The sequence below is a fragment of the Euprymna scolopes genome, chromosome 16, assembly GCF_053919585.1.
Source record: "Euprymna scolopes isolate OS-2025 chromosome 16, ASM5391958v1, whole genome shotgun sequence".
Lineage (NCBI taxonomy): Eukaryota > Metazoa > Mollusca > Cephalopoda > Sepiida > Sepiolidae > Euprymna > Euprymna scolopes.
This window is the reverse complement of record NC_136497.1, coordinates 114,811,355-114,825,816: the sequence shown is the minus strand read 5'-3', so window position 1 is coordinate 114,825,816 and position 14,462 is coordinate 114,811,355. Positions and strand designations below refer to the sequence as shown.

At 33.2% G+C, this 14,462-nt stretch overlaps 1 protein-coding gene across 1 annotated transcript in view; it reads left to right on the top strand.

Annotated features, from left to right (window-relative positions):
* The first annotated feature begins 729 nt into the window (after positions 1 to 729).
* LOC145296062 (galanin receptor 2b-like) overlaps positions 730 to 14,462 on the top strand; it is a 263,795-nt gene continuing 250,062 nt past the window's right edge. Inside the window, exon 1 of the mRNA XM_080142129.1 lies at positions 730 to 1,994. The gene's annotated coding sequence lies outside the window, so the exon portion shown is untranslated. The remainder of the gene's footprint in view (positions 1,995 to 14,462) is intronic.

The following is a 14,462-nucleotide window of genomic DNA, read 5'->3' as shown; positions in this document are numbered from 1 at the left end:
ATATATATATATGTATGTATCATTTGCTAATAAACAATAAAATGTATATGTTCGGGCTTCGATGGCGAAATCCTCTAATATTGAGGCAATTTTAATTTTTGGAACTTACGATGCCTTTTGTGGAGAACTTAGATTTTGTCCAAATTAAAATTTGGCATTTCTTAACTTTTTGGCATAAAAAAGCTAATGGACTTTTCCATGATAGAAACTTAGTTTTCAATTTTTAAACACAGCTTTCTTGACAACTTTTGTAATTATAATTATGAGTCGATGTTTGGCGCTTCGGCAAACTACGGACCGTGCTAAATTAAAGCGATAGTTTTTTAGAAAAAACATTCTCAAAGATAGGGATTGTGTGGCTTAATCCAATTATTCTGTACTTTCACTGAACAATTTAATAAACAAAAGATACCGTAATAATTTAATTTAATTTGAAAATAGTATCTAAAAAAATAGCACGACCCGTATTCTGCGTAAGTACTCAATGTTTTTGGTCCTGTGTTTTCCATGTGTTGTATTTGTAAAAAAGAAAAAAAAAGTAAAGTAAAAGAAATAAAAGCACAAACACTTTTGTCAACTAGTATGACTTCTTCTCCAACGACGATTAACAGTTTTTTGGGGGTTTTTTTTAATTTATTTTATACTGGTCCAATCTATTCAGTCACTGTTGGACGCCTACACCTTTAAATGGAACTACAACGCCTACTGCTGTACTGACAGACGAAACGATGGAATCGCACGGAAGATCTTCTTTTCGGCTGCTTCTGCTACGGAGTGCTTTAACTGTCAGTGATGAAGAACACAACAAGGAATTCCGCTGTTGTGTCTACTGCTATTTTCCAAACAGCTTTACTACTTTGACAACCATAAACTCCCAGTCGTTTGCTGGTGCCGGTCGCAGATTAATGGACAAAAAGGGACGCAACTCTGCCGACAAATGATAGAGAATCGATATAATGAAAATAGGGATTGTTAGTTGCATACAATATCTTCATATGATAGGGATGTCCGGGTTAACAAATATAAATAAGAATTAAAAAGAAAACAAGTCTATTTATCTGCGTAAAATGAAAGGCTTATCTTTGTTACGAGGGGATGGTCAGTTTTTATGTGTTCGTATATGTTAATTTTGGCGCAATTAATAAAACTGAAATAATTGAAGTAGTTAGTAGAGACGCTTTATTTGTGTCTCGTTTGTAATAATTTGCATTTTTTCCCCTATACTTTGAACAAAAAGTTTCAGAATTCCATTAATTGATATTATAACTTACTAATCGACTTCGTAACTCCATTAAGTTTTAAAAACTTTCTAATTAATTATATGTACACTACAAAACTTTAATAAGTTAATTTTGTAAATTTCATAAAGTGGTAACATTATTTACAGGTGTAGTGTTTCTTATCTTTTAAGTACTTTGTTTTAATTAAAATAAATCTCGTTTTAAGCATTTTATTTCTCTTCTCTATTATTTTGGAGAACAAATATAATTATTTATTTTATTATTTCTTGTTTTACTTTTATAGCATTTTTATTCACAGGTTGTTTAGTGCTATTACGCTAGAATATACATTTAGTTCTATTACTTGATTATAATTTAAAGTAATACATCATATCAATCGTATTATTTATTTATATAATAATTTTAGTTTGTACTCAATAATTTCTTCTTATCATGCACTTTGTGCCATCTTCATAGCAATGCCAATTACGTCCGCCACGATTGTCAGACTAAAATTTCAAATAATGATTACAAAAAAGAAAAAAAGAAATGACTCGAATTGATTTCTCAATTCTCCAATTCTGAAAAAAAACCCAAAGGAAACAAAAACGAATGAAAAAAAAAACGTAGCTAAAATCTTTTACTTGAGAACTTTACTTTATTCGGATGCTTTTTAAAAAAAATCGGAGAAACATGGGATTTTACCAAAATCGGAATTTCGCAAGGAAATGAAAGAAAATCATTTTTTTTTATGAAGGATTTTACAAGAAAAAAGTAGGTTTTAACTTTCTCTTTGATTTTCAATTCAGAATTTGTTGTTGTTGTTGTTATAAATTGTTATAACTTTTACATAATCTGTGATGGGGAATATCTTGTAAAATTACGTAGCAAGCATATTTTGACAAAGATTATCGTTGTTTTTTTTTTTGTTTTTTTTCTTTTTGTTTGTTTGTTGTTATTACAAACTATTGGGAACCCTCAATTGTGTGTTGTTTGTTTTCATTATGCTCGTCCTCCTAACATAGTTGAAAGACGCTGAAACGTTGGAAACTTTCTGAATTAATGCATTATTGATATGCTTTTAATTTTCTAAATATTGGATACAGGTATCAAAGTTTTAAGGAGTTTATGTCTCCATAGCTCACTTAAACGGTGGGGTGTAGAAATTCGTCATATACGTATGTAGGTAATTTAAAGATTCGGAACGAATTTCATTGTTTACCCCTATGAATTTTATTCGGATGATATAAATTCCATTCAAATTGGATAGATTTAATGTTTAAAGGAAGCTTAGCCCCCATAAATCCCTTAGGTTAGAAGGGTACTTAAATAGTTAAGACCACTTCCATTGTCTTCCCACATAAAAGCTTATGCGTATGATTTAAATTTGATAAAACACTCTATCATATATTTAGAGTTTTCAGTTATGCCCTAATATCCCTTTTAAGGGTTCAGTTAGATATTCAAAACCACTTCCATTGTCTTCCCTAATAAATTTTATTTAGTAATACACTTTTAAATTTCATGTAGATTCCCTTACCTTTCATTCTGTATGGAAGACACAAACATTACGCACACAGACACACAAACATTGACTTGTATATGTGGAGAAGGGCATTCTCATTTTTCTCTTTTTCTCGACCATTAATTAACAATCGCTCAAATAATTAAAAGTCCCCATCCACATTCTTTAAATGAAGTTTCATTTTACTATTAATGCTCGTATAATGTGCATTAATAGATGTGCGTGCATTTTTGTATTAACCACAAACAATATTGTGACAATAATAACGCTTGCTATTAGTTGTGTCCTTTTGTCTCAGCAGACTGTGCATAGCTTAGAGAGTGCATGCACAACGATTATTTATAGGGGGAAGACACGGTTGCGTAATCATTAACTGTATTTTAAGTACGTTATACAAAACTAGTATATGTATTCGAAAATCAGTCCTACATAGTGAGATTCTTCAGCAAGAGCTGTTCTAGGAATTCCATCATGTGAGGCTTTATGTTATCGGTTGGAGAAGAGTTTGTCTGCGGTGTCCCTGCCGTATACCACTGAGGGATTGCCCGGCTTTTTTTTTGACGTCATATTGCACCTTCAATTTGCATTGGCTATTCTATCCTCGCCTTTCAGACTTTGCGTCGCATATTCTTTGGATGATGGAAAGGGAATACCACTAACATTATACAAAAAAAAGTGTTATCATAACGTTACCTAACTTCAGTAACCTTATAATATATTTAAATGTAATATAGACCAATGGCCACTGCTAGCAAGAAACCAATGGCATACGGCCGTTGTGATAATAAAAAGTATTTGGCAATGATTGAATAAGGCGGTGAGTACTGAAAATCTGATTGAAACTCAGATTGTCACTCAGATTCCAGGGAACCCCAATTATTAGTGAGCAATCACTGGTGATTACTGGCGTGAGAACTTCGAGTAAATAATGATAATAAATAAATAATCTCGTCATTCAAACTCTAAGGAACACTAGTTAATAAGCAACACTGAGTAAATTATAATATAAATAATTACAATGTCAACAAAAATGAAATTTCGTTCTATTTCGCCTGTTGGCTATTCTATCCCCGCCTTTGAGAGTTTGTGTTGCATAATCATTAGATGATGGAAGGGGAATACCACTAACATTACTAAACAAAGTATTATCATAAGTTGAGTGTCCAGTCTACCCTATTATTTCTATCTATAGTTCGACTAACCATAAATTTACATTAGATAACGTCATCTTTGTGCAACTAATTGTAAACCCAATCGCACTTTGTTTTGACAACGGTTGTCAACCTAAATACTCATTAGGGTCAACGTTACCTCATTTTAATGAACTGTCTGTTTTATTTAATTAAATAGTTAATGAACTGTCTGTTTTATTTAACTAAATTTTTAATGAGCTGTCTGTTTTATTTAATTAAATTTTTAATGAAATGCCTGTTTTATTTAATTAGATTTTTAATAACGCCACTATATGTTAAAACTATGCTATATAACTTAATGTATCTTTTGAGGTTAAGAATCTGCTATTTTATACTGCCTAAAGTTCATTTTACATAATGATAAAAATTACCCTATATAACATCCCTGAAAAGTAGATTTGATGTTCATATTTTTGCATCATTAAAACTAGCAAGTAAAATCACAAAATTGTAAGAAAGGAAAGAATTGCCTGGAAGCAACAACAGTTCTTTGAATATTGTTGAATGAAGTACTGAACACGTAGGCCAGTTTTATCAGCAAAGATAACCCGTTGTCTCAAACTGCGCCGACTGGAATGTCTTATTTTCATTCGGTTTACGATGCGTTGCAGGTGTGCAACTCGCTGATAAAAAATGATTCCAATGTGTCGGCTAAACAACAACAACAAAAACAACACGTAGTTCATTGTTCTTGTATAAACAAAACTATTAACAAAAATTTATCCAGTTGAAAATCTAAACAAAGCGAGAAAGAGTCTTTCTTATAAGTGTAAACTATGCTTAAATGCTACGCCATTAGAAATAGTTTTTTAGTGTACAATTCGGTGCAGGTGTCTAACGCATTAATCGACAGTATCCTATAAGACGACGTATAAAATAACGTGCATTCAAAATTTTCGCTTTTTCTTGGATTAAACCAATTGTCAACTTGTCAAATTGTCAACTTGTCAAATTTTCTGTTTTGGTACTTTACTTAATCTATTCTGTCTTCGGTTAGTGAAGGAGAAGTTCTTGGAGACTAAAACCCCTTTTATTTTTGTTTCGATCCAAAGTGCCCCTTCTTTAGAAACTGGATGTTCTCCACATTGTTGCAAATAAATAGTAACTTTAAGCGATAATAAAACCGATAGAAAGTTTATGTATTCCTAGAAAAGAAAAAGAAATATTAAGTTCAATGAGTTAAACACATAAGAGTTAAGGATATCATATAGAGTTAATGATATCATATAGAGTTAAGGATATCATATAGAGTTAAGGATATTATATAGACGTTGTGTTTCGCGCTTATTTTTTCTGGCAGGGACGTTCTTTTGCTGATTCGAAATTGATTCAATATGTTGTTTTTGTTGAAAAGGTATTTCCGCTCTCAATAAAAAAGCAAAATGGCTTCCTTCAGTCTTAACAGACTATGGATAGCCACTGTAAAGGTGCCTGCGCGTGAAATTTTTGTGGCAAGAGTTGCGCAATCTCTAACCACGCCTCTTCTGAGTCGACATTTGTAAATACCAGTGGCAAGTGGAGGTTCAGGACGACTGGAAACAATGCCGAGATAAGCAAAAAGCACATACAGCGCCTAGAATTTCCAAATGGTTACCCATCTGGTACTAGCCAGGCTAGACGTTGCTTAAGTTCGGTGATCTGATGAAAATCAGTGTGTCAACGTGATTATATCGTACAATAAACAACCAATATTGTAGTAAAAATAGTCAAAGAGTAAGAATTTATTCATTTATTTGTGTATTTGTTTAAAATGATCGTTTCCCTCATATTTCGGCCACTACATAAACAATTAGCTTTCGCCATTCCGCAATATGTGGCATTAATTTAGCATTTGTTCAACACAGCTGAATTCTAACCCTAACTCTAACGCTACCTCCAGACATATTTAGACATGATTTACACACGTAGGTTACTTCCTAACTAGAACCAATAATGGTTAGTTTACTTTTCTAAACGGTCTAAATTAATTGTACTTATTACTAGAGCTGTAACAACAGCATATTCTTTTCGTTGTTTTCACTCTTGAGTATATATCCGTTAATATATTTTACGTTTTTATATAGACGGGTGTGGTTCTCAGTTGATTAAGTGTGCCTTACTTTGTCGGATATATACTCGAGGGTCAAAAGAATGAAAGAATATTCTGTTGTTATAGCCCTACTTTCTACATACGGATATAAGATCAAGAACTTATGCAGCTATATAGCAATTTTACTTCGGCAGATGCTTTTTTGGCGACGATGATGGTGACTTTTCAGCGGATACTTATTGTCAGTGCAAGAATAGGGACCTCTTTTGGGCAGACTGAAACCCGTCCAATTGTTGTTAATTGGAATACATTAACATGGACGACTACAATACGTACCTCTTGTTTATTGCATTCGTTATTTATATTGCCGGGATAGAGTGAAGGAAAGGAAGATTGAATCATTTCTTCTCTCGTCTGACAATCAAGCAAATCAAATTAAATAAATTCTCATCAAAGTGTATTTTTTTATTGTTGCTCTCTTCCCAATTTTGTCAAATGTGATTCATGGAACCTTTTACACGCGTTTCCTTTCCAAGTTCTATCCAAGTCTATTAAATATACAACATAATGACCATTTATAAATTGATATTTAGAAATTAAGTAATATCTATACTGACAAGCGGGGGTTGCCTGGCTTTTCCCGTTCGTAAAATATGCTTAAATATAATAGTTTAGTTTGTCCAGATGTCGCATATATTCGTTATTCATATATATTATTTATCGTGATTTAAAAAGAAAAAAAAAAATGGGTGCCATCATCTAGAATCGAAACCGAAAGCAAAACTGTAGCATTCAAAGCTGGTGACGTTAACTGTCCTAACATGACACGCATATGGACTGATTAAAAATAAACTAAAATTAATGTACAAAATGGATAACAATTTCTGTCAATTTTCATCCCTTTTTGACCCCTTAAAACTATTTTAATCGGCTAAAGACCCATAATAGAACGGTCCATAAAAAACAATCATTTGCAGCCCCTAGTATCGCTCTGCGACTTTTAGTTTCGGAGGTGATAGAGTTTGAAAATATGGAGACAGACGGATATAGGGAGTTTTATTATACAAAGCATGTATAATTTTCTAAACTTCAATACAGTGAATTATATAAGTATATATTGTTTCATTAATAATTATTATAAACAAATAATATTCATATTGTTTCATTAATAATTATTATAAACAAATAATAAAATGCAAAAAAAAATTATATAATCTTTACGCCCAGGAATCCTTTTTTATTCTCTTTTTCTGCACCATTGTTTATTTTGTGGCGCCTGAATACAAACCACACATTGACACATACACCAAGAATATCGGAATTTAACCAATTGATTATTGTTTTGTTTGTTTGTTTGTTTGTTTTTTGTTTTTGGAGGAAACGGGGATAATTATTTTTAACGCCAAATCAACACTTCTGAGTCATTTAACGCCGAAGCAAAATATCGATTTTAGACGATTAATTTTTTTGCTTGATCAAATAGTTTCCTAAAAGTAAATTTGGATTCTATGCCTCCCAAATAATGCTAATTCATACGTGATCGCCACGGTATCCATTAGTTAATGATGCACCCATGATTTGATAAACAGATGTGAAATCATTTCACCGAAATCCATATTACACTAAAATTCGGAGTAAATTTGGAGTTAAATATATGTTTAAATCAAAAAACTTATATTATAAACTAGCAGAACCCGTGTCCCGGTGTTACCAAAGAAAATAGAGGAAACTAAGAATTGCAATCCTCAATAGCAAATAATCTTGTAAAGACTCTTTTCGGACCAAATTCTCATTCTCTATTCAGGATGTAATAAATATCTGTAGATAGAATAAGCTGCTATAATAACATGAAAACAAACATTTAATTAGTAAATAGTAAGAATGAATAGTGAATAATTGAGCTGTTATTTTGCAAAGCAATATGCAAATTATTTTTACTTACGACGTTAATAGGATACACATCATTAGTATGTTAGAAACTATTTTGCTTCTATGTTGTTAAGTTGCAATCCTTTTTTTTTACATTTAGGTCACCACTTATCAAGGCCCAGAAGCCATTCGGGGATAAAGGTGTGTGTACAGTAATCAATGGGATAGTATCGTAGTAATAGTTAGTATTGGATATTTGATAAAGTGTCATTACTTAAGGGGGCAGTTCATCAGGAATTTGTTTGTGTTGGACTTGAAGACATCCAAGTTGAAGTCGGGGGAGGGGGGAACAGGCAAGCGGCAAAGAGTTCCATAGGCTTGCAGTTTTAACAAAGAAGCTTTATTCATGGAATCTACGTTTTGATTTAGGCACGGATAAAGAGTGGGGAAAATTATTGACAGTAGTTTCAGCTAGTCGGGTGTTGACGAGGGGTGACCAGAGAATGGAGCTCAGATGAGCACTTGCCATGGAAATAACGATAAAACAAAGACAGGCTCGCAACGTTTCTTCTGTGGGAGAGGGGTTGCAGGGAAGAGAAAAGGACATCCCCACCAAGCCACGAAGTCTATTTTGTACTCTGTCAAGGCAGGATAAGCTGTTTTTAGCAGCTCCTTCCCAGATGTGGCAGCAGTACTCTATCCTTGGACCTACTTGGCTTTTATATAGATAGAGAATTGCATTATTAGTGAGATATCTTCTGGAGCGGTAGAAGGATCCCACCATTTTCCCAGCGACCTTGGCCACAGACTTGATGTATGTGTTCCATTTCAGATCAGGAGTAAAGGTCAACTCCAGAAGCTTATCAAAACATGGGGCCTCCCCTAGACGAGAACAATTCATTTCAATCGATTCCAGATAGGGATCAGAGCGTTTATGATGTAATGATAGGAGCTTGATCCTTGTTTTAACTTCACCCTTAGATCATGATATGGTACAACTTTATTAGTGTCGACAATATGGTACAACTTTATTAGTGTCGACAATCTAGAAGGATAGAGATGTACACTTACCAAATAAATAAACCGGCCAATTATTAACTGATTTGTATTGTTTTTCAATAACTCAGATAAACGTGAACGTTCCCAGCGTGATACTTTTATTGGAATAACAATAGACGCAACAATTGTAACACAACAATTGTATATATTTTTAAGATGACAACGTGAGGAACGTATTGGCGTTAAAAGCAATCAAGTATTGTGTATGGAAGAAGGCAAAACACCTTTTTGAATCAGTAAATATGTCGGTTTATTCTCAATATGGTGATCTGTTTTGCCACTGCATATTACGTTTCTGAAAAAAAAAAAGCTATTACTTCAATAAAAATTCACGTTTACTGCAACTTATTTAAGGTTATTTAACTTCAAAACGCATGACCGTAGCCAATTATTAATCATATTACTTGAACCCCAATTACTGTTTTATCCATAGCTGAGGGGATTGGGAGTTAATACCTTCTACAACGGTATCAGTACATAATTGAGCATGATAGATCATATATGATTTAGATTGATTTGTTTTGCAGCATATCAACCTATCGTCAATGATTACTTGTATACAAATAATTGAACGCAAGGCATTACTATACGCATGGGAAATCATGTGTTAATACCTTTGCCAAGCGTATTTAGACGTAATTGAAGACAATTGATCCGACATGATTTAAATCACGTATTAATGAAAGTAAAACAAAAACTAATTTAATTTATAATTAGTAAAACTAACTGATGCACAGAAAAATTGAGACAAAGAAGAATTGCAACTATTAAAATAAATTCTTTTCAGACCATATGCTAAGCATGTATTATTGATATAAACATCTTCATATATATTTAATGTATGGATTATAGAAAAATCAAAACAAACATTGTAATAAAAAAATAATGAAAACGAATAGTTAATTAATTGAATGCCATTTTGGAAAACAGTGTAAAAATTAATCAATCTTACGATGCCTCCCACATACATATAATCAGTATATCAGAAAATTAATGGTTTGTTTATTACAAATATGCATTGGCGTTTAACTTCAGTGCTAGTGCTAAAAATGACCCCAAATTATAAAGATGGAGGAAATGATAAAGAATGGAATTATATAGAAGGTGGTTATGGTTCAATCACATATATTTTGATTTCTTACATTTTGATTAGGAAAATTAATCGAAATTGCAAAGAGAAAGAAAGACAAAGAAAGAGATAAGCTGGGGTAAAACGACGCTAATAACAATGGAAGTAGAAAATTTCACGTAAGAAAAACTTTTTTGTCTTTTTATAATGCTTAGTTTTATTCAGCTCTTTCATTAAGAAATGTGCTTCCTTATAATTAAAATCAGTGTTGATTCAAGGGGTTCATACCTCATTCCACTCTAATCCTGATTACTTCATTTTACAAACAAAGCAATATTAGAATTTTTAATAAATTAGATAACGTTGATTTTTTTACTTATAGATCACCCCAAGGCTAAAAATCAATAAAGAAAAATGGTAACCAGATAAAATGGTCATCCTGTAAAAGATGAAGAATAACATAATAAGCAAGCAATCATATATTTTGTAATGCACACATTCAAATTTAACACGATAGTGAATCTCAGAAAAGTTGGGATTGATTCTCGATTCAACCCAAATGCTCACCACGTAGTTTCGTTTTTGATTTGTTATATACATAATAATTCTACAAGTTCCATATATCAAGTCTTTTTTAGTTGGTCATTTATTACTTTTCAAAAGGTAGCCATTACAACATTGTTTCGTAATGCGACTAACAAACGACAGAGCATGTCGGTTGCATGAACCATGTAAGTTGTCCAAAATGGTGATTTTCTAATTTTTTAAGGTAAATATCTGATGAGTACGTGATTAAATATGCAGCAAACATATACTTTTGCAGACTTGTTAATCCCAAATACGAAAAAAAACATTATTTTTCCATTTTTTTTATTCAATGTTCACCCCAAACAAGGCATAGTGACACTTTGAAGTAGGGGACTACTATCGGGGACATAAGTTGCAGAGATATTATGAAGGAAGATGAGCAACAAGATGTTTGTTCACATTACACTTGAACTTCTGCATGTCAGTACAGTTGAGAAAGAAGAATCCCAGTTCTGGGGAAAAATATTGGAGTAGAAGGGCTTCTTACACATAGAAATCTCTACTGTGAAGGGGTGGGATTTAGCTGCTTGCCGGGTTTGTTGGGAGTATTTACGTCGATGGGGTACAAGTGCTTGTAGTTCGTTTGAGCACTTACCATTAAAATACTTGTAGAACAGGCAGAGGGATGCAACACTTCGTCGATGAGACAGGGACTGAAGTTTAAATGACATCAGGACCTTTAAGGGTAGCGACTATTTTTTTAACTCTGCCTAGGAGGGAGAGACTAGTAGCAGATGCACCAGCCCAAATGTGACAACAGTACTCCATACATGGGCGAATTTTGGCCTTATAGAGGTACAGGATACTTTCAGGTGTAAGTAGCGTTCTAGCATATTAGAGAGAGCCCACCTTTTTCGCAGAATCCTTGGCAATGCTATCAATGCATCTGCTCAAACTCATGTTCCCTGTGAACGTTAGGCCGAGGAGTTTAAAAGAAGTACTTTCAGGTAATGTGTTTTTGGCCATTGCTATTGGTGGTAGAGAACGTTTCTTGTAATTATTGAAGTAAACAACTTTAGTCTTGGCAGCATTAAATGTGACCATCAATTTATGTCCCTTTCCACTACAGATTGGAGGGCTCTCTCTAGGGTGTCTACCATTTCCTTAGATATGTGTGCATTTGTTTTCCCTTCGTGCCTGTTATAGAGCGTGGTCTGATCAGCAAATATATCAATCTCAGAGATAATTTTATCAGAAGGTATTTTTATGAATATCAGGAATAATAAAGATCCAATGATAGACCCCTGAGGTACTCCCGCATTTATATCATATCGTTTAGATATAAGACCGCCGAAGACAATCTGGATTCTTCTCTTACTTAAGAAGGATTTTATTACGTTATGAATTCTTCCATATGATCTGATTTTCCTGGGAAGACCATCATCTGTCAAAAGCCTTAGATATATCAAGGGCTACTATTCTATCCTCCCCTGTTTTGTCCACTGAATGGTATATACGTTCAGAGATTACAGTTCGGATATATTCTGTGGAACAAGCTTGCCTAAATCCATGCTGCTAGTTGCTCAGAAGTTTAGCAGCTGTAATATGATGGACTTAAGCTTGATTAATTATGGGCTCAAATATTTTGGCGAAAAGCGGGACGAGGGTAATGGGGCGATAATTTAATGGGTCAGTTCTTTCGCCAAGATTCTTGAAAACTGGCAACACATAAGCAGTTTTCTATCAGTCAGGAAAGCAAGATTCGTTAAGGCATTTATTGTAAAGTTAGGATGGAACTGGAGCAACTTCAGCGGAGGATTTTTTTTAAATAGCACAGCCGGGATGAGATCGGGTGCACATGCTTTCAAGGTGTCTAGGTTTTGTTTTTTTTAAATTAGCATGCACCTGAGATGGGGAGATTTTCAGATCATCTAGTGTGCCGTCCATTCGCAAAACAAAGTCAGGGGGTATGGAGTTTGAGGCAAACCAACCAGCAAGCATGTTAGCCTTCTCGGTTGCCGTGCAAACAACTTCATAATTGTTTGATGGTGGGGGGGATTGTTGACAACCTATTATTTACATTACATAATCTGGAACCCAATAAAAAGGTATTCATTGAACTTGGATTTTTTTCAAAATTTATATAAAAACATTTTTCATTATAAAAAACTTTATTCATTAGAAAGATTTATTAATCCATTAAGATTGGTATATACAAACTAAGTAACGTTTTAAGTAAATGATTATGTGTGTGTGTGTGTTTCATTGTAAAAAGGCACTTCATATAATTTTCGCTGACATTTTCAAGAAGAGGTGAACAAATTATATCTGCGGACATCAGAACGCTACTTAAACATTCTTTCTAGTGAACCAGAATACTTTGGGAAAACACGTCGGTGTAAGCGAAAATAAGATGTTGATACTGCCAGCTATGAAAAAAAAATGTTAAATTCATATATATATTTCAAATAAAAACAATTCAGAAATAATTAAGAACATTTTTTTTCCTTGACTCGTTGGTTCACAATCACTACCATTGTCTGTTCAACTGATCTCATTCTAATATTCATAAGTTGTCATATATGTGTTAAGGAATTATCCTTAGATAACTAAAACTTCTATAGTATCCATAGGAAAAATATACAATTAGAATAACTTGTTTTTCTATCTAATTTAACTACGTGTTCACGGTGTGTAGGAACACAGTATGTAAACTTGTTGGAAATAGTCCCAAGTCGTATTTTTGCAACTTCGGTTTCTTAGAGACTTTGGATCGCTGATGCGCTCGAGACAATCAGTTCGACAAACTAGGTCCTTTCGATAAGCTTTTTATCTGTTGGGCTGTGGTATTAGTCCATCCTCCTAAGTCATACATTCATTCTTAAAGGAGGGGTTAGCTTTTGCATACTGTTTAAGGCAACCCAATCGAACAATGCCGAAGGGGCTGCCTCGATAATAAGCTAGAGTACCCTTTCGTTAGGGGCATTGGCTTGATTTTCTCAACCTTCCGGCCTTGTACCACATATTCATGAGGTGGAAATGGAGGTATATATACAAACTAGAAAGAGTCTCATACTCGTAATTAGACTCAGAGAATCCAACTAAAACTAAATACAAATAGCAATAAACTTTGATTTGCTAATCAAGACTTTCTATCCTAATTAATACTATAGACACTGGCCTATTTATATCCTGTCCTTCTATATGATCAAAACTCTATTTATTTGGCTTTATGCATGTAGTTGTGTTAATTCAATGCTTGATTTTGTTGTCATGTCTTATTTACATATCAACTAAAATATTCAGTATTTTTGTATATTTCAAGAGCATGTGTTTAAATCATTAGTTTTACTCCATTTACCTTTATCTCATATCAATCGCTATATTTGTTATAAAGCATCAATAAATAAATTAATTAATTAAATATTAACATGTGAGTGTGTGTGTGTGTGTGTGTGTGTGTGTGTGTATATACTACACCGATACGTAGAAATTTCAGGTTAGTATCCGAGGGCGTTAGTATTTACAATCTGGGGGGAAGGTAGTATCCACTAGCTAGGGGGGGAGGGTAATATAGATAAGATGCACCCTCAATCTTCGTTAAGATATGCATGTAGAAGAAAGGAAAATTCTGATATAAAACCTGAGGTCTACTGTATGCTCTATCTTGTGGCAGCATTGCACCGACTCAGATTAACAGTTGTTCCAAAAAGCATAAATCTTTCATTATTACAAAAAAATAAAATAAAAAAAACAAAAAGTATATGCGTTTATTTCCGAACAACTTACTTGTGTTGCCGAATTTTATACGTCAGAATCGATGTGAGTTTCAATCATATATATATATATATATATATATATATATATATATATATATATATATATATATATATATATATATATACATAGGGAACGTATGTGTGTGAAAACAGACAAAGGAAAACGTATAAACATTCGAATAAATCATGAA